Genomic DNA, 19,735 nt, shown 5'->3' with positions numbered 1-19,735 from the left:
ACAGCAGAGTCGCCCCTTTCCCCACTAGTCACAGCAAAGTCGCCCCTTTCCCTACTAGTCACAGCAAAGTCGCCCCTTTCCCCACTAGTCACGGCAGAGTCGCCCCTTTCCCCACTAGTCACGGCAGAGTCGCCCCTTTCCCCACTAGTCACGGCAGAGTCGCCCCTTTCCCCACTAGTCACGGCAGAGTCGCCCCTTTCCTCACTAGTCACGGCAGAGTCGTCCCTTTCTCCACTAGTCACGGCAGAGTCGTCCCTTTCTCCACTAGTCACGGCAGAGTCGTCCCTTTCTCCACTAGTCACGGCAGAGTCGTCCCTTTCTCCACTAGTCACGGTAGAGTCGTCCCTTTCTCCACTAGTCACGGCAGAGTCGTCCCTTTCTCCACTAGTCACGGTAGAGTCGTCCCTTTCTCCACTAGTCACGGCAGAGTAGTCCCTTTCCCCACTAGTCACGGTAGAGTCGTCCCTTTCCCCACTAGTCATGGCAGAGTCGTCCCTTTCTCCACTAGTCACGGCAGAGTAGTCCCTTTCCCCACTAGTCACGGCAGAGTAGTCCCTTTCCCCACTAGTCACGGCAGAGTAGTCTTTTTCCCCACTAGTCAAGGCAGAGTCGCCCCTTTCCCCACTAGTCACAGCAGAGCCTCACAATTTGTCACCTGTGTACAGGATAGGTGAGGACCAGTGATAAATGTCTGATTGCTCGAGTTGCCGCCCGATGATCATGAGAACAAGAGTCCATCGTCCCAGCATCTGCGTGGCTTGGTGTCTATGGTATGTGGTGCTGGCGGGGATAGCCGAGTGCTCTGCATCAATCCCATAGATTATAAACAGCACAGCATCGCGCATACGCAGCTGCGGCTCGTGATCGTGGGGGTCTCAGTGGTGGCACCCCGGCACTTATCACCTGTCCTAATCATAACCTATTACTCAGGGTACAACCTTTTAAAGAGGATATCCGGTGCTGTCCGGAGCCGCTCGCCTCCACTGCCGATGACGTTAAGACCCGCACAGCTGGCGAGAGGCGAGCACGATCTACAGGGGACGCGCAGAACACTGACCCATCGGGCGTCTCGGCAGGTGTCCTGGCCGTAATGTCATCTGTGCAAAAACTCTAAATTCCCTAATAGATTAATTATTATATTATTATTTAACCCTGACAAGCCCTTTACACACAATATTAGACCACGGATATATGAAACGCCTTTCCACCTGTCCTTGACCTCGGCTCCGAGACATTCATAAGTTGTGACAAGAACAAGAGGCCGACACGGCGTTTACAGCCATAAAGTGATATCATCCCCGTCATCACAGGACAGGAAGGAATGTGTGCAGAAAATCCCTTTAAGAAAGTTACCAGACCGGTTGTGTCAGGGATCTGCGGGAAGCCGCCCTACAATCTCCAGGATGCTAATGTCTGCAATCTCTGCACTATCATAACATCAATAACTGCAGGAGACGCAGAGTCAGCCGCACACAGGAGCAGAGGAGGACGGGCAGCGCCGGCGGCGTGCATGCTCAGGGGGAAAAGGCAGCGACCGCGGCGTGCATGCTCAGGGGGAAAAGGCAGCGACCGCGGCGTGCATGCTCAGGGGGAAAAGGCAGCGACCGCGGCGTGCATGCTCAGGGGGGAAAGGCAGCGACCGCGGCGTGCATGCTCAGGGGGGAAAGGCAGCGACCGCGGCGTGCATGCTCCGGGGGGAAAAGGCAGCGACCGCGGCGTGCATGCTCAGGGGGGAAAAGGCAGCGACCGCGGCGTGCATGCTCAGGGGGGAAAAGGCAGCGACCGCGGCGTGCATGCTCAGGGGGGAAAGGCAGCGACCGCGGCGTGCATGCTCCGGGGGGAAAAGGCAGCGACCGCGGCGTGCATGCTCCGGGGGGAAAAGGCAGCGACCGCGGCGTGCATGCTCCGGGGGGAAAGGCAGCGACCCCGGCGTGCATGCTCCGGGGGGAAAGGCAGCGACCGCGGCGTGCATGCTCCGGGGGGAAAGGCAGCGACCGCGGCGTGCATGCTCCGGGGGGAAAGGCAGCGACCGCGGCGTGCATGCTCCGGGGGGAAAGGCAGCGACCGCGGCGTGCATGCTCCGGGGGGAAAGGCAGCGACCGCGGCGTGCATGCTCCGGGGGGAAAGGCAGCGACCGCGGCGTGCATGCTCCGGGGGGAAAGGCAGCGACCGCGGCGTGCATGCTCCGGGGGGAAAGGCAGCGACCGCGGCGTGCATGCTCCGGGGGGAAAGGCAGCGACCGCGGCGTGCATGCTCCGGGGGGAAAGGCAGCGACCGCGGCGTGCATGCTCCGGGGGGAAAGGCAGCGACCGCGGCGTGCATGCTCCGGGGGGAAAGGCAGCGACCGCGGCGTGCATGCTCCGGGGGGAAAGGCAGCGACCGCGGCGTGCATGCTCCGGGGGGAAAGGCAGCGACCGCGGCGTGCATGCTCCGGGGGGAAAGGCAGCGACCGCGGCGTGCATGCTCCGGGGGGAAAGGCAGCGACCGCGGCGTGCATGCTCCGGGGGGAAAGGCAGCGACCGCGGCGTGCATGCTCCGGGGGGAAAGGCAGCGACCGCGGCGTGCATGCTCCGGGGGGAAAGGCAGCGACCGCGGCGTGCATGCTCCGGGGGGAAAGGCAGCGACCGCGGCGTGCATGCTCCGGGGGGAAAGGCAGCGACCGCGGCGTGCATGCTCCGGGGGGAAAGGCAGCGACCGCGGCGTGCATGCTCCGGGGGGAAAGGCAGCGACCGCAGCGTGCATGCTCCGGGGGAAAAAGCAGCGACCGCGGCGTGTATGCTCCGGGGGAAAAAGCAGCGACCGCGGCGTGCATGCTCCGGGGGAAAAGGCAGCGACTGCGGCGTGCATGCTCCGGGGGAAAAGGCAGCGACCGCGGCGTGCATGCTCCGGGGAAAAGCAGCGACCGTGGCGTGCATGCTCCGGGGGAAAAGGCAGCGACCGTGGCGTGCACGTTCTGGGGGAAAAGGCAGCGACCGTGGCGTGCATGTTCTGGGGGAAAAAGCAGCGCCTGCAAGAGCCTTGTGCACCTTATAAAATGGCGGAGCCATCAATCAAGGCGAAGGACGTGGAACACTTCCTACGAGATTTGCAAGGAGCCGATGGTGATACCAGTCTTGTCAATCACTTCAATGGTGCACAGAGGGGGCGTCATTACAAGATGGGGGGAGGGGCAGGACTAGTCCAGGAGATTCGGGACTAGTCCTGAGTCAATGCATAGAATAAAACTTGATTTTAGGTTTTCGAATTTGTTTTAATATATATATTTTTTATATTTCAACAACTTTAACGCTCTTGTTAATCATGTACATAGGGGGGGGTCCTTACAAGATGGGAGGGCAGGACTAGTCCAGGGGATTCAAGACTAGTCCAGAGACAATGCATAGAATAAAACTTGATTTTAAGTTTTCTCATTTGTTTTACTATTTTATTTTTCTATTTTGATAACTTTTTACATATTTTTTAGTCACCGCAATTGTTCGATTGCTAGCACAATGTACAGAAATACAATGTACGAGGACCAAGATGGAGGGTCTGAGTGACCCCCCCAGATTATCAGGGTAACTAACTGGCGTAAAGTGACTGTGTCACGATGGAGGAACCAGAGACGGACAGCGGGATCTAACTGGTTAATCATCGCTGCTGTCGGTGGTGGGCGCTGACTGTATATCACAGCCGGCATTCTCCATATAAGAAGTGTCTAAAGCATTTGGGGAAGGGTTTAACGGGTCCAACACAGATTTGGTTTTATGCAATGCAAAGGGTGAAATCCACATCAAATCTGCACCCTAAAAAACTGTCCATGTGAACGAACCCTTAGAGGGACGGCGATACCACCAGGTGCTGGCGTAAAGCCACACGGCCCCATCCCCGGACACTCATCTCTCCCCCGCCGTGACAGCTGAATGGAGCCGTGTGGGACGCGGATTATTCTGCAGCTGCCGGGAGGAGGAACAACAAGGGGAGAGCGAGCTGGAAATAGCCTGTGCTAAAGGAGTAAGACTCATCATGGCAGCCGGCGATCCTCCGCCACATCCAGGGAAATTACACCAAGTCCGATAATCCAGAATATCGATAATCCGGCACTGCCGATACTACGGAATCTGATCCAAACTCATCACATTCATGCCAGGTTAACCCCTTCGTGACGACCGCCAAATACTAGACATAGCCGGCACCCGAGTAACTAACCAGCGCAGACAGTTTAACCTCTTAAATGCTGCTGTAAAACGCGACAGCATCACTTAAAAGGCTTTTCTCCAAAAGCATAACAAAGAAAATATAAATGGAAAAAACAGAATCGCCTTTTATTATAAATTTACTTATTTAGTCACATACAGATGATTAAAGGGGAAAAAAAATGCTCTTCTGAGGTAACTTGTCAGAGAACAAAAAAAAACTACAAGTCACAGCATGCATGCCTCAGAACAGTTTCAATGGCAAGGAATCATGGGATTTGTAGTTTGACAACAGTGGATGGACCACTGCAAGTGACCTATTAAGAGGGGGGGGGTGTAAACGTCAGGGGGAGGGGAGGAAGAGAACACGTCACACCTCCCACCCCCTAAAAGGCCAACAGCACCTGTATAAGAGGAGCAGATTAATGGCCGCTCCCGCCTTCCTCACCTTCAGGCCTAGGATCTCACGGTGTAGCCATGACAAGGGCTCCCCGGCTCTCAGCTCCCATCACACACACTCGTTCTCTCCCAGCTGCAGCTACGCTCCGGCGGCCATCTTGGAATAGGATAAGCTCCAGCACAGCTGAGTGGAGACGTCACACGTCGGTGCCCGCCCACTTTTGTTGGTTGCCATAGAGTGTGCTGGCTGCCAGAAACCAACATGGCGGCGATAGAATACCTTAGTTGCTATGGTGATAAATTCTGATGATGCAAAGAGCGAACTCTATAACACAATCATCAAAATGTATCTAATATTCCAGAAAAGGAAGAGACTGGGACGTTTTATTGTTTTTTGAGGTGTTTTTTTTTATGTATTTTAATCACATTTTATGTTAATGCTTATGTTTTTGCATCATAACTTTTTAACCCTTTCACCCTGTGCAATTTTTTTTTTGTACAGCCTTTTTTTCTACGTTGTTATTTGAAGGAAACAATAATAGTAAAAAAAAAAAAAAAACACTAACGAAAAGGAAAGAAAAAAAAAAAAAGTGACGCGTTTCAGTCGCGCTCCTGCGCGTCACTTTTTCTTTCCTTTTTGGTGTTTTTTTCAGGTGTGCTGTGCAGTTATAATATGGACTAAATAAAATCTACTTTTTTAACTAAAAGAGCCGCAACAAAACCCGTCTGTCAATTTATTGTTCTTTGAAACCAAATCACATTTTATTTATTTGGACAGAAAAGTGTCTCGGTGGTCAGCCCTGCACGGTGGCTCGGTGGTCTGCACAGTATGTTGTCTCAGTGGTCTGCACAGTATGGTGTCTCGGTGGTCAGCCCTGCACGGTGGCTCGGTGGTCTGCACAGTATGTTGTCTCAGTGGTCTGCACAGTATGTTGTCTCGGTGGTCAGCCCTGGACGGTGGCTCGGTGGTCAGCCCTGGACGGTGGCTCAGTGGTCAGCCCTGGACGGTGGCTCGGTGGTCAGCCCTGGACGGTGGCTCGGTGGTCAGCACTCTCCAGTAGCTCAGTGTTTAGCATTGTTGCTTTGCAGCACTGGGGTCCTGGATTCAAATCCCACCAAGGACGACATCTGCAAGGAGTTTGTATCTTATCCCGGTGTTTGTGTGGGTTTCTTCCGGGTTCTCCGCTTTCCTCCCACACTCCTAAGACTGCTAGGGAATGTAGATTGTGACAGCGATGATAATTTTTGTAAAGTCCTGTGGAATTAATGGAGCTATATAAGCAATGCATAATAAAGTACATAAAATAATATATATATATTTTTTTTTCCCTAGTTTCCTTGAGCAGTTTACATTTCCCAACACTAGGTGGAGCAATACTACCACAAACTGTCTGGTTTCTGCACAGTCTAGTCCTAAATTAGCAACAGTCGGGAATGTTCACACTGTGGTTTTTCAGCAGGATTCTGCTCCGAAATCCACATCAAAAACTGCATCAAATATTCGTTTAATCGGTAAATGCGCCCATCGCGCACTGGGGTGCCATTGTGTTTGCGCCCATGGTGCACTGGGGTGCCATTGTGTTTGGTCTCATCGTGCGCTGGCGTGCCATTGTGTTTGTGCCCATGGTGCACTGGGGTGCCACTGTGTTCTATATATAAAAGAAGCAAAACATCAAATCTTAAAGTGTTTCTTCTTGGGAAAAAAACACTTTGGATCTGACTTTATCAATTGAAGCAAAAAAAAAAAAGGAGAATAATAATGGCAGGTCAGTTTTAGCATTCAGTGAACATGGTAAAAAAAAAAAACAAACAACAACTGTGGTATTGCACTTTTTTTGCAATTTCACCGCACTTGGAATTTTTTTTCCCGTTTTCCAGTACACTATATGGTAAAACCAGTAATGTCGTTCAAAAGTACAGTTTGTCTAAAAAAAAAAAAAGCCCTCACACGGCCATATTGACCGGAAATAAAAAAAAGGCTATGGCTCTGGGAAGAAGGGGGAGCAAAAAAACGAAAACGCAAAAACGGAAAATGTTCCGGTCATTAAGGGATTAAAGTCATCGGGGTGCACAGCTGCCATCGAAAGGCCACCTGAGCCAGTGAGGAACCCTTTCCAAACGACCGCAACGGCAAAAATGCAAGTAAGTTATTTAACTTAATGGGTGCAGAAAATCTGCAACATCAAAAACTCCCCAAAAGGTCATTATGGGCACACAGCCTTAGACAAAACTAACGCGGCTCTCTGTTAGGAAGGACATCCAAAGGAGAAAGTTAAAAGTGAACAAATGAAGCGTATGAAAAAGGAGCCGCTATCTAACCATCTGCTAATTCCCCAGACAGTTTAGCACAAACAACTTGCATATGCTTCACAACTGACGTCAAGTGCATCCAACACCTGTAAACTTTGGCACAAGAAATCCTTCCTGAAATCCCTGTCTGGTTACGCTCCTGACTGTGGGACCATTTTTTCCAGCTTCCCCGGAGTTATCGCCTTTGAGAACCACATCTCTCGTTGACACAACGGCAGCAGATGCCTTTCTGTAAACCCCTGATAACGGGATGTGATCCTGCACAACAGGAGCATTCGTGGCGATAACTGCAACTATTTATCACTGACACCGACTCTTGTTTTATGCAAAACAACACGGAATTAAAACGGAGCATCATGGAGTGGAAACAGAATTTTTTTTTATTTTTTGTGGGTGCAAAACGGACGATGACGTGAATAAAGCGAAAGAGGTTGGGTGAGGGTTGAGAAACGTCAAATAAGGAAAAGTCCAAAGTGTAAGAGGTAAATATGATGCTCCAGAAAGTGAAATCTACCAGCTGAGAGCCGCCATAGATTTCAGCTGCAAGGTGCCTCAGTTTTTTGGCATAATATAATACATTAAATCTATTTTGTGACACCTGGCAATGTCTTTTTTTATTATGCCCACGGCCCCCACACATTTGTTTGGAAAAGTGACAAGGCCAGCAACAAAATGCAAAAGGGTGCAACATTTCTGTTCATAGAGTGGAAAACTGATACAAAGGATATTAATTCCGCACGTGGACCCTCGGTGATTAATGATTGCTCCAAAGTCAGATCCAAATGGGGTTGTCTTCTGCTGGACCTTTGCATCACCGCCTGAGACCCCCCCGTACAAGGGCCAATCCATCCCTGAATGCAGGAATAATATGGTGCACATTTGGATTGCATTTCTCATGACGATTATCTATTACTGCGTTGGAGACGTAGGCTCTGTTCACATGTACAATAATCATCCAGCAGCAATCCGTTGACAAAAAAAGTTGTATAGACACAACTTTTTTGTCCGGCTGATGAAAAAAAAACTTTTTTTTTTTACATGAAAGTCTATGGAAAACGGATCAGTTATTTCGCCATTCGTTTTTTTGCTTACTGTATCAGTTTCATATGGAAGAAAACAGATGAATATTTAGCAGATCCCTTTTCCATAGATTTCAATGTTTAAAAACAAATGGATCCAACTAAAAGTTTTTTTTGTTTTTTTTTCAGCCAGATAAAAACACATTGTGTCTGTGCAACTTTTTTTGCCAATGGATTGCTGCTGGATCCATTGTAACGGATGATTTACTGGACATGTGAACGGAGCCTTACCTTGCAGCTCAATGGAAATTCATCGGTAGTAAAAAGACATTCTCAGACAGTAGACAAGACGATGGGTAATGATAATGAGCAAGAGACTTTGGGCAAAGACACCAACTAATAGTCAAAATGCATTGCTGATAGTTCTATAAACTCATTAAAAGGTCGTTTACAAAATAATAATGACAGAATAAAAAAAATTATAATTGTTTTTTTTAACCACTAAAACCTAAATAAACCAAAAAATTATCTGTTTGTAATTACATAATCATACTGACCTTTTGAATCCTGTCTTCGGGTCATTTTTAGCATACAATGAACACAGCAAAAATAATAAAAACAGAAAAAAAAACAATTGAGGAATTGATTTTGGTTTTCACCATTTCACTGCCTTTAAGGAATTTTCCATTGAAAACTATTGTAAAAGTAGAGACGTCAATCCGCGAGATTATATCATTTCATCAGACTGTCTGCAGAGTGAAAATGGGAAGGAAGAGACCACCGCTACTCGTCATGGGCCCACTTTTGTTATTTTTATTATTTTGACTTATATATTAAAGCGGCCAGATACACCGTCGCGTAGGGCACCCATCATCACCAGCGTGGACTGCTAAATCCTCAGCGACCACCTTTCCCCATAAAATAAAATAATCTCTTTTTTATAATGGCAGGAGCGATCTTCCTTTATGTCTTAGAATATCCAGGCTTCTGAAGATGGGTGCGCATGAGCATCAGTATTTGAAGACAGAAGACATAAAACGGTGTCTTAATTAAAAGTTTTATAAAAGTCACATGAATCAAGTCACATTGTGATTACAGCTCTATTTGCTATGGGGGGAACTCGTGTTGTGTCGGCCTAACCCGGTCCATGGGGAATTATGGGAATGAAATGTGAACAAATTCTCAGGATGTCACTCGGTGGAGCGGTCTGAATGCCGTCACACACATTAGATTTCGGCAGCACTTGGTGACCATTTAATGGTAAAGAGTTAGCAGAACTGTCTTTGCTGCACCCAACAATCACAGCGCAGCTTGCTTTTGACCAGGACTGTTTAAAAAATGAAAACTGGGCTGTGATTGCTCCTAGGGGTAACAAGAACAGTTTTTTTCCCATTAGACAGTTCTGATAAATGAGGTCCGATGTGTGGGAGGAAGGATCAGGCATGTTGCATTTCAACATGCCCAATCCCGTTGTTCTTAAGGGAGACAAGCTGCCGCCATAGGTTTCTGGCAGCTGAACCCAGTAAGAAGGTAGGCAGGAATAGCGACAGCTATTGAAAGGGGACAGTTGCCTTGAGGCCTTATTCAGATGTCCATAAGTAGCTGCATTTTAGCATCTTTTGGGGATTCAAGACCCTTACCTCCATTGTTTCAAGTGAACTTAGCTAGCGTAATTTGGTAATCTAATATCCTTGTCCTGATTCTCATACTTTGTTACTTGCAAACCTCTCTTTTTGAGTGGGTGGTTCCACTACATTAGCATTCTGCCAGCACTATAGGCACTAAAACCTTTTTCCTTCACGTCTCAGCATGCATTGTGTTATGATCTGCAACATGTACTAAGGAAAGAAGGGGAAAAGCTGTCCCTACAGTAAGACTAAGCAGAATCCCTACGATGTAGCAAGCTGCCTGTTCCTTGCGAACAGACCTGCCTTAGTCCTCGGCTAGTCTGAACGAAGACCTATAGAATAAAGGAAGGAGTCCCTAAAAGAACTAAGGACTGGAACAAAAATGGGACACCTCTTGAACAGAGAAAGTTGTTGCAGAACACAAAAAGACAAACTGCCAAAAAGGTACTAGAGGTCCCAGAAGGACCAAGCGAACTGACAGAGAAAGGCACCAAAGCACCTGGCTAGAAAGACAGTCAAACAACACTGAAGTCCAGCACAGCCAAAAGGGCGGAGCTGGAATATAAAGGCAGGTGGTCACGTGACCGCAAAACACAAGATGGAAAAAACAAACAGGAGGGTTCTAACACATTGCGCCTGTCGTTGTCCAATGACCTGTCAGACCTGAACTGAAAGCCTGCCTCTCTAATGCTTGTATGCAGCTTGACAGACAGGATAGCAGCGGTAGAGAGACAAAAACCCGCCGCCACTTCTTGTAGAGAGACAAATACCTTCCCCCACTTACTGTAGAGAGGCAAAGACCCAACTCCACTTACTGTAGAGAGACAAAGACCTGCCTACACTTACTGTAGAGAGACAAAGACCTGCCCCCACTTACTGTAGAGAGACAAAGACCTGCCCCCACTTACTATAGAGACAAAGACCCGCCCCCACTTACTGTAGAGACATAGACCCGCCCCCACTTACTGTAGAGACAAAGACCCGTCCCCACTTACTGTAGAGAGACAAACACCCGCCTCCACTTACTGTAGAGAGACAAAGACCCGCCCCCACTTACTGTAGAGAGACAAACACCTGCCCCCACTTACTGTAGAGAGACAAAGACCCACCCCCACTTACTGTAGAGAGACAAAGACCCACCCCCACTTACTATAGAGAGAAAAAGACCTGCCCCCACTTACTGTAGAGAGACAAAGACCCACCTCCACTTACTGTAGAGAGACAAACACCCGCCTCCACTTACTGTAGAGAGACAAAGACCCGCCCCCACTTAATGTAGAGAGACAAAGACCCACCCCCACTTACTGTAGAGACAAAGACCCACCTCCACTTACTGTAGAGAGACAAAGACCTGCCCCCACTTACTGTAGAGAGACAAAGACCCGCCCCCACTTACTGTAGAGGGACAAAGACCCCTATCCACTTACTGTAGAGAGACAAAGACCCGCCCCCACTTACTGTAGAGGGACAAAGACCCGCCCCCACTTACTGTAGAGGGACAAAGACCCGCCCCCACTTACTGTAGACAGACAAAGACCCGCCCCCACTTACTGTAGAGGGACAAAGACCCGCATCCACTTACTGTAGAGGGACAAAGACCCGTCCCACTTACTGTAGAGGGACAAAGACCCGCATCCACTTACTGTAGAGAGACAAAGACCCGCCCCCACTTACTGTAGAGAGACAAAGACCCGACCCCCACTTACTGTAGAGGGACAAAGACCCGCCCCCACTTACTGTAGAAGGACAAAGACCCACCTCACTTACTGTAGAGATACAAAGACCCGCCCCCACTTACTGTAGAGACAAAGACCCGCCTCCACTTACTGTAGCAAAACAAACACCCGCCTCCACTTACTGTAGAGAGACAAAGACCTGCCCCCACTTACTGTAGAGAGACAAAGACCCGCCCCCACTTACTGTAGAGAGACAAAGACCCACCCCCACTTACTTTAGAGACAAAGACCCACCTACACTTACTGTAGAGAGACAAAGACCCGCCCCCACTTACTGTAGAGAGACAAAGACCCGCCCCCACTGACTGTAGAGAGACAAAGACCCGCCCCCACTTACTGTAGAGAGACAAAGACCCGACCCCACTTACTGTAGAGGGACAAAGACCTGCATCCACTTACTGGAGAGTGACAAAGACCCACCCCCACTTACTGTAGAGAGACAAAGACCCGCCCCCACTTACTGTAGAGGGACAAAGACCCGCATCCACTTACTGTAGAGGGACAAAGACCCGTCCCACTTACTGTAGAGGGACAAAAACCCGCATCCACTTACTGTAGAGAGACAAAGACCCGCCCCCACTTACTGTAGAGAGACAAAGACCCGACCCCCACTTACTGTAGAGGGACAAAGACCCGCCCCCACTTACTGTAGAGGGACAAAGACCCACCTCACTTACTGTAGAGATACAAAGACCCGCCCCCACTTACTGTAGAGACAAAGACCCGCCTCCACTTACTGTAGCAAAACAAACACCCGCCTCCACTTACTGTAGAGAGACAAAGACCTGCCCCCACTTACTGTAGAGAGACAAAGACCCGCCCCCACTTACTGTAGAGAGACAAAGACCCACCCCCACTTACTTTAGAGACAAAGACCCACCTACACTTACTGTAGAGAGACAAAGACCCGCCCCCACTTACTGTAGAGAGACAAAGACCCGCCCCCACTGACTGTAGAGAGACAAAGACCCGCCCCCACTTACTGTAGAGAGACAAAGACCCGACCCCACTTACTGTAGAGGGACAAAGACCTGCATCCACTTACTGGAGAGTGACAAAGACCCACCCCCACTTACTGCAGAGAGACAAAGACCCGCCCCCACTTACTGTAGAGGGACAAAGACCCGCATCCACTTACTGTAGAGACAAAGACCCGCCCCCACTTACTGTAGAGGGACAAAGACCCGCCCCCACATACTGTAGAGAGACAAAGACCCACCCCCACTTACTGTAGAGGGACAAAGACCCACCTCACTTACTGTAGAGATACAAAGACCCGCCCCCACTTACTGTAGAGAAACAAAGACCAGCCCCCACTTACTGTAGAGGGACAAATACCCGCCCCCACTTACTGTAGAGAGACAAAGACCCACCCCCACGTACTGTAGAGAGACAAAGACCCGCCCCCACTTACTGTAGAGGGACAAACACCCACCCCCAGTTACTGTAGATGGAAAAACACCCGCCTCCACTTACTGTAGAGGGACAAACACCCACCCCCACTTACTGTAGAGGGACAGACACCCGCCCCCACTTACTGTAGAGGGACAAACACCCGCCCCCACTTACTGTAGAGGGATAAAGACCCGCCCCCCACTTACTGTAGAGAGACAAAGACCCGCCCCCACTTACTGTAGAGAGACAAAGACCCGCCCCCACTTACTGTAGAGGGACAAAGACCCACCCCCACTTACTGTAGAGGGACAAAGACCCACCCCCACGTACTGTAGAGACAAAGACCTGCCCCCACTTCCTGTTGAGGGACAAAGACCCACCCCCACTTACTGTAGAGGGACAAAGACCCACCCCCACGTACTGTAGAGACAAAGACCCGCCCCCACTTCCTGTTGAGGGACAAAGACCCGCCTCCACTTACTGTAGAGGGACAAAGACCCACCCCCACTTACTGTAGAGACAAAGACCCACCCCACTTACTGTAAAGAGACAAAGACCCGCCCCACTTACTGTAGAGGGACAAAGACCCGCCTCCACTTACTGTAGAGGGACAAAGACCCGCCTCCGCTTACTGTAGAGAGACAAAGACCCGCCCCCCACTTACTGTAGAGAGACAAAGACCCGCCCCCACTTACTGTAGAGGGACAAAGACCCGCCTCCACTTACTGTAGAGGGACAAAGACCCGCCCCCACTTACTGTAGAGGGACAAGGGACAAAGACCCGTTCCCACTTACTGTAGAGGGACAAAGACTCGTCCCCACTTACTGTAGAGAGACAAAGACCCGTCCCCACTTACTGTAGAGGGACAAAGACCCATCCCCTCTTACTATAGAGAGATAAAGACCCGCCCCCACTTACTGTAGAGGGATAAAGACCCGCCCCCACTTACTGTAGAGGGATAACGACCCGCCCCCACTTACTGTAGAGGAACAAAGACCCGCCCCCACTTACTGTAGAGGGACAAAGACCCGCCCCCACTTACTGTAGAGAGACAAAGACCCATCCCCACTTACTGTAGAGGGACAAAGACCCGTCCCCACTTACTATAGAGAGATAAAGACCCGCCCCCACTTACTGTAGAGGGATAAAGACCCGCCCCCACTTACCATAGAGGGACAAAGACCCACCCCCACTTACTGTAGAGGGACAAAGACCCACCCCCACTTCCTGTACAGACATAGACCCGCCCCCACTTCCTGTACAGACATAGACCTGCCCCCACTTCCTGTAGAGGGACAAAGACTCGCCCCCACTTACTGTAGAGGGATAAAGACCCGCCCCCACTTACTGTAGAGGGATAACGACCCGCCCCCACTTACTGTAGAGGGACAAAGACCCGCCCCCACTTACTGTAGAGGGACAAAGACCCGCCCCCACTTACTGTAGAGAGACAAAGACCCATCCCCACTTACTGTAGAGGGACAAAGACCCGTCCCCACTTACTATAGAGAGATAAAGACCCGCCCCCACTTACTGTAGAGGGATAAAGACCCGCCCCCACTTACTGTAGAGGGACAAAGACCCGCCCCCACTTACTGTAGAGGGACAAAGACCCGCCCCCACTTACCATAGAGGGACAAAGACCCACCCCCACTTACTGTAGAGGGACAAAGACCCACCCCCACTTCCTGTACAGACATAGACCCGCCCCCACTTCCTGTACAGACATAGACCTGCCCCCACTTCCTGTAGCGGGACAAAGACTCGCCCCCACTTACTGTAGAGGGACAAAGACCCACCCCCACTTCCTGTAGAGAAGCATATGTGGCACCCCAGGGGTCTGGTTTCCACAGTAACAAGCAATGTTATGTCTGAGAGCAGGTGGGAGGTCTCTTGGTCAGGGATCCTGTGCATGCCACACCTCCTGCCCAGTCCTGGGAGGGGAAGAACTTCCCCTATATAAACCTAGGGCTGAGGCAGGGTTAGTGAGTAGAGAAGAAGTAGAGACAGAGAAGCAGATATAGGAAAAGAACATCAGGAGCTCTGTGGGAGCAGTACTACAAGGAGTCAGGGGCTGGCAGCTGCAGAGCTCGCCCTGACTGGAAAGTTATCACCGGACCCGGAGTCCGAGGCTGTGGGGACTAACTCCTATCCAGCAGCAGAAACCGACCGGCAGGGGATTGCAGGTCCTCTGGCCCAGAAACCCGAAGGCACGGTCACACGCGTGGGACCAGCACCGCCGTCGTGGAGCGGAAGCTACTAGAAGGCCCCGAGTCACCGGCCATACGGGTGAGCACCACACGGTACACTCAGGGACGTGGGCTACTTATACCCGCCTCTAGCAAGGTAGCCGGAAGAGTATCGTTAGTTTGGGAGGCCTACAACTCCGCCTGGCCAGGGGAGATCCCATCTGCTCAAGGACTTACCAGGCCCCAATCGCTAGCCAGTACTCCGGGAGGGTCTATCTTTGTCACCAGTAAAGACCCTGAACTACACCGTACCGTCTCCGAGTGGTTCCTGCTACCCCCATCATCCACGTCGGCTGCCCTGAGGCCATACCCCTCCCGTTGGGGGTTATACTATCACGCTGCACAATCCTACCACCGGCCTCAGCGGTCTGCCCTGTAGCGGCAGCTCCTTAGCTGTACTCAACGGGTGGCGTAGTCGTCCAACATCTACCGCTAATACAGCGCCACTTAGTCTGACTCCCTGGGCACGGACCGGATCACCGCCACGAGACTACAACCCTCAAGAGATCCGGCTCCGGGTAAGCTCCCGCGTGCGCAACGCAGCGCGACACAGGCCCAGGGGCGCGTCAACTTTTGGCGTAGTCGGCAGGATTCCGTGCCCGCAACCACCGGGTACTGCGTGCCTGGAAAAAAAAAAAAGACTTTTAAACTTACCATCGGTGAAGATTCCCGCCATCCGGCACCATCTTCAGCCTTCTTCCCGCCATCGGTGAAGATTCCCGCCATCCGGCGCCATTTTCAGCCTTCTTCCCGCCTTCCGTGGAGTTTTCCCGCCGTTGGACGCCATCTTGAAGACGCCGCGCGGGAAGAAGAGGGGCGTGGACTCCGAAAGCGCGCGAGAACTGAAGCCCCGCCTCACATCCGGACGTTGCGTAAGGTCCTGGAAGGAGCCCAGCAGACGCCGACGTCACAGGAGCGCGACGGAAGGTCCTCAACCCTGACGATCCACTGCGGAGCCGCGGCCTACGGAAGAGGATCATCGCAAGGTAGGCCACGGTCCACTAGGGGGGAGAAGGATGTCGGATACGGAGGAGAGCTTCACCGCTTCAACCCCCGCCAGCGCCACCGCTGTTGCGGTCATGCCTTTCACCATGCCCTATATCCCGGGGGCAGCCTGGCTACCCCAGTACTCAGGGGAGTCACATATCCTGCATGACTTTAGAGAAAAGCTGGATAGCCTCTTCCAGGTGTACCCCCTCACAGAGGAGCAAAAAGTGAGCATCCTGGTGGCCCAATTAACCGGGGCAGCCCAAAGGGAGGTAAAGTCCTGGCCACCTGGGGGGAGGACTGTCGCAGGGATACTAACCCGGCTGAGGGACACCTTTGATACCCGCACCTCAGCCGAGATCAAGCTTACATTCTAAGGGTGCAAACAGCGGGCACATGAGAGTATAAGGGACTATGCCCTGAACCTACAAGAGGCCCTGAGAGCCATTAAGCAGACCGACCCTGACGGCGTGGGAGACGAGGACAGGCTGTTGACTGAACAATTTATAGAGGGTTTATATTGCAATGCCCACCGAACCCAGTTGCGGGCAATGGCCTTACAGGACCCTCATCTGGGATTTGCACAGTTCAAGGACAGAGCCATCCGGGTGCTTCGAGAACCGGCACCAGGTGGCATTGTGACCCCCAGACGCCCCACTGCCACTTACCACCAGGAGGCGGCGCCCTTGTCGGCAGGGCCTGTGGGGGCTGATGCGCAGGCTTTGAACAATGACCCGGCTCCAGACCTGCACCATCAGGTCCAAGAGCTAGCTAAAAGCGTTGCTGCGCTAACCCGAACTGTGCAGTCTTTACAGGTTTCCACTCCAGGGAAGATCCAGCTGGCATCCGGACCGGAGGACATCCCGTGGCGTCGACCAAGGAGGACCCCACCGGCCAGAGGAAGACCCAGCGACCGATACAACGAGGACGGACGACCCATCTGCCGCCGCTGCAATCAACCCGGACATATGGCAAGGTACTGTCCTTTAAACTGGCACAACCTGGGGTAGAGGGCCAACCCCCAGGAAAAAGATCACCAGGCCCATCGAACTGGCGCGACAAATATGTGGGAGGACGTCCAGTCTTACCCGTGGTACTGGATGGCATTCCTATGAGTGCCCTACTGGACACCGGGTCACAGGTCACCACCATCCCGTACGTGCTCTTCAAGCAGTACTGGAATGACTCGGATATCACCCGCTACCCTGACGACGACTTGAGTATCATCGCCAGCAATGGTCAGCCCGTGCCACAGATTGGATTTAAAGAGGTGACCATTAAAATCGGTAGAGTCGAACTGGCAGCACAGGGACTGATCATTGTAGACATTGACAAACACGAGAGTCACCCAAAGATAACTCTAGGAACTAATGTAATTGTCTTGCAGAGGTGATTTTCCTTTTACAGCAGGTTGCCAAGAACACCAGCTCCGGCCAGCAGCGAGTGCTCCAGAAAGAGATCCGGGCACTGATGCGACGGCAACAGCTAGAACTCTCCGGTGGTGAGATTGGTAGCGTGCGAATGTGTGACCCTTTCCCTATTGCCATGCCCCCGAAAAGTGAAATGATGATTTGGTGCCGGGCAGCTATTGGTCTGAGAGGTAGAGATTACCAGGCAATGGTAGAACCAGTTTACTCAGACAGTAGGCCCACCATTTTGACAGCACGGGGGGTGGTCAATGTACGCCATGGGAGGGTGCCCGTTCGCATAATCAATATCGGGAAGAGGGAAGTGTACCTGCCCCGGTATGCCACGGACCGGATCACCGTCACGAGACTACAACCCTCAAGAGATCCGGCTCCGGGTAAGCTCCCGCGTGCGCAACGCAGCGCGACACAGGCCCAGGGGCGCGTCACATAGACCCACCCCCACTTCCTGTAAAGACAACTGCACTTCCTGTAGAGACATAGACCCACCCCCACTTCCTGGAGAGACAACTGCACTTTCTGTAGAGAGACATTGGCCCGCCTCCACAATGCTGGGGTCCTGGGTTCAAATCCCACAAAGGACAACATCTGCAAGGAATTTGTATGTTCTCCCTATGTTTGCGTGGGTTTCCTCCGCGTTCTCCGGTTTCCTCCTGCACTCCAAAGACTAATAGAGAGTTTATAATATTTGAGGTGGGAATACTCTTTGAAAGTCATTCATGCCAACTCTGTCTTTTTGTTGAGGCTCTTGGAAAAAAAAAGGGAGACCCCTCCGACCCTCTACAGATTTGTGAAATCTGCCAAGTATTGCAAAAGCCTCCTAAACCCTCGCAGACGTCAGCATTTTTGAATGGTTCCCTCTGATTTATGGTGAGATTCCGTTTTCTAAATGGGGTGGAGAGGAGAAAAAGCTAAAGGTGCTGGACTGGTTTGTCTTGTGAAAAGGGGACATGACAAAAGATTTGGGGTCTCTTTTTTGAATCACTAAGCAGGAATGTGTTTTTATGGCGCTAGGTGAGGACAATAGCAAATCCTTATGGACTTTAGTCAAGGAAAATCATACTCATGTCTTTTATCAGCTCTGACTCATGAGGTGCAATGACTGCAAACATAGGCAGATTATAATGAGGGCAATCTGGGCTACCGCCCAGGGCTCCAGGGGGCCCATTGCCAGATTGCCCTCATTATAATATGTGCGGCGCTGCAGCACATACCGGCAGTCAGAGGCGGGGGGCCCCTGGACCGCTCCCCCAGCAGTGGAGCACTGCCGCTGCTTCTTCTTTGGCCTGGCCAGCACTGCACCTGTTAACTTCCCTGTGTGCTGGCCCAGCCGCGTCACAGCTAGGAGACACGGCCCTGTGCGCGGTCGTGTCTGCTAGTGTGACATCACGCAGTGCGCTCCCGGCACTGCTACTTACCACCGGAGAGGAGCTGGACGACGGGAGCCGGGGGATGGTGAGTGAGTGAGTGTGTGTGTGTAGGCGGATATCATTGTGTGATGTCTGTTTATATGTATTTTTGTGTTTCAAATGTGTTTATGCGTGTATGTATGTATATGTTTGTGTGTGTGTGCGTGACTGCGTGCGGCCTCCCGCTGTCTCTGGGGGGGGCGCCGTGCAGCCTCCCGCTGTGTATAGATGGAACCATGCGGCCCCCTGCTGTGTATAGATGGTGCCGTGCGGCCCCCTGCTGTGTATAGATGGTGCCGTGCGACCTCCTGCTGTGTATAGATGGCGCCGTGCGGCCCCCTGCTGTGTATAGATGGCGCCGTGCGGCCTCCCGCTGTGTATAGATGGCACTGTGCGGCCTCCCGATGTGTATAGATGTGTACGTGCGGCCTCCTGCTGTGTATAGATGGCTACGTGCGGCCTTCTGCTGTGTATAGATGGCTACGTGCGGCCTCCTGCTGTGTATAGATGGCTACGTGCGGCCTCCCGCTATGTATAGATGGCTATGTGTGGCCTCCTGCTGTGTATAGATGGCACCGTGCGGCCTCCCGCTGTGTATAGATGGCTACGTGCGGCCTCCTGCTGTGTATAGATGGCTACGTGCGGCCTCCTGCTGTGTATGGGAGGATTGTGGCAGCTCATATTGTGTGTAGGGTCTCATACTGTATATAGGGGATGTCAGCATACTTAATTGTGCTCAATATTAAGTCATACAATTAATGTAAAAATTTTTTTTATTATAATTAATATATTAATATTGTGCCAAATTAATTTCACGTGAACTTTCACATGATCTATCACAGGGGATCATGTGACATGTCACGTGATACATCAGGTGTTTGTGGGGGGGGCCACGCCTTCTAAACTGCCTGGGACCCTTGCTACTCTTAATCCACCCTAGTTTGGAGTTGATTTTTTGTGGTCCTCAAACAATCAACTTTATTCTGGCTGATTCACCATC

The 19,735-nt window shown here is 51.4% G+C and overlaps 1 protein-coding gene across 4 annotated transcripts in view; it reads right to left on the bottom strand.

Moving 5' to 3' along the window:
- Nucleotides 1-4,838, bottom strand: part of LOC141174121 (uncharacterized) — a 113,108-nt gene extending 108,270 nt beyond the window's left edge. For 2 of the 4 annotated variants that reach the window (XM_073658790.1, XM_073658794.1), the window contains exon 1: nt 4,624-4,837. The gene's annotated coding sequence lies outside the window, so the exon portion shown is untranslated. Of the gene's footprint in view, nt 1-4,623 lie in introns of all 4 variants that reach the window. The other 2 variants (XM_073658793.1, XM_073658791.1) reach the window with 2 other exon arrangements.
- Nucleotides 4,839-19,735: the final 14,897 nt, after the last annotated feature.

This window comes from Phyllobates terribilis, unplaced genomic scaffold, assembly GCF_046119375.1.
Source record: "Phyllobates terribilis strain yellow unplaced genomic scaffold, ASM4611937v1 Scaffold_13__5_contigs__length_258822181, whole genome shotgun sequence".
Taxonomy (NCBI): domain Eukaryota; kingdom Metazoa; phylum Chordata; class Amphibia; order Anura; family Dendrobatidae; genus Phyllobates; species Phyllobates terribilis.
Note: the sequence above shows the minus strand (reverse complement) of the source record. Positions and strands in the feature narration are given on the sequence as shown.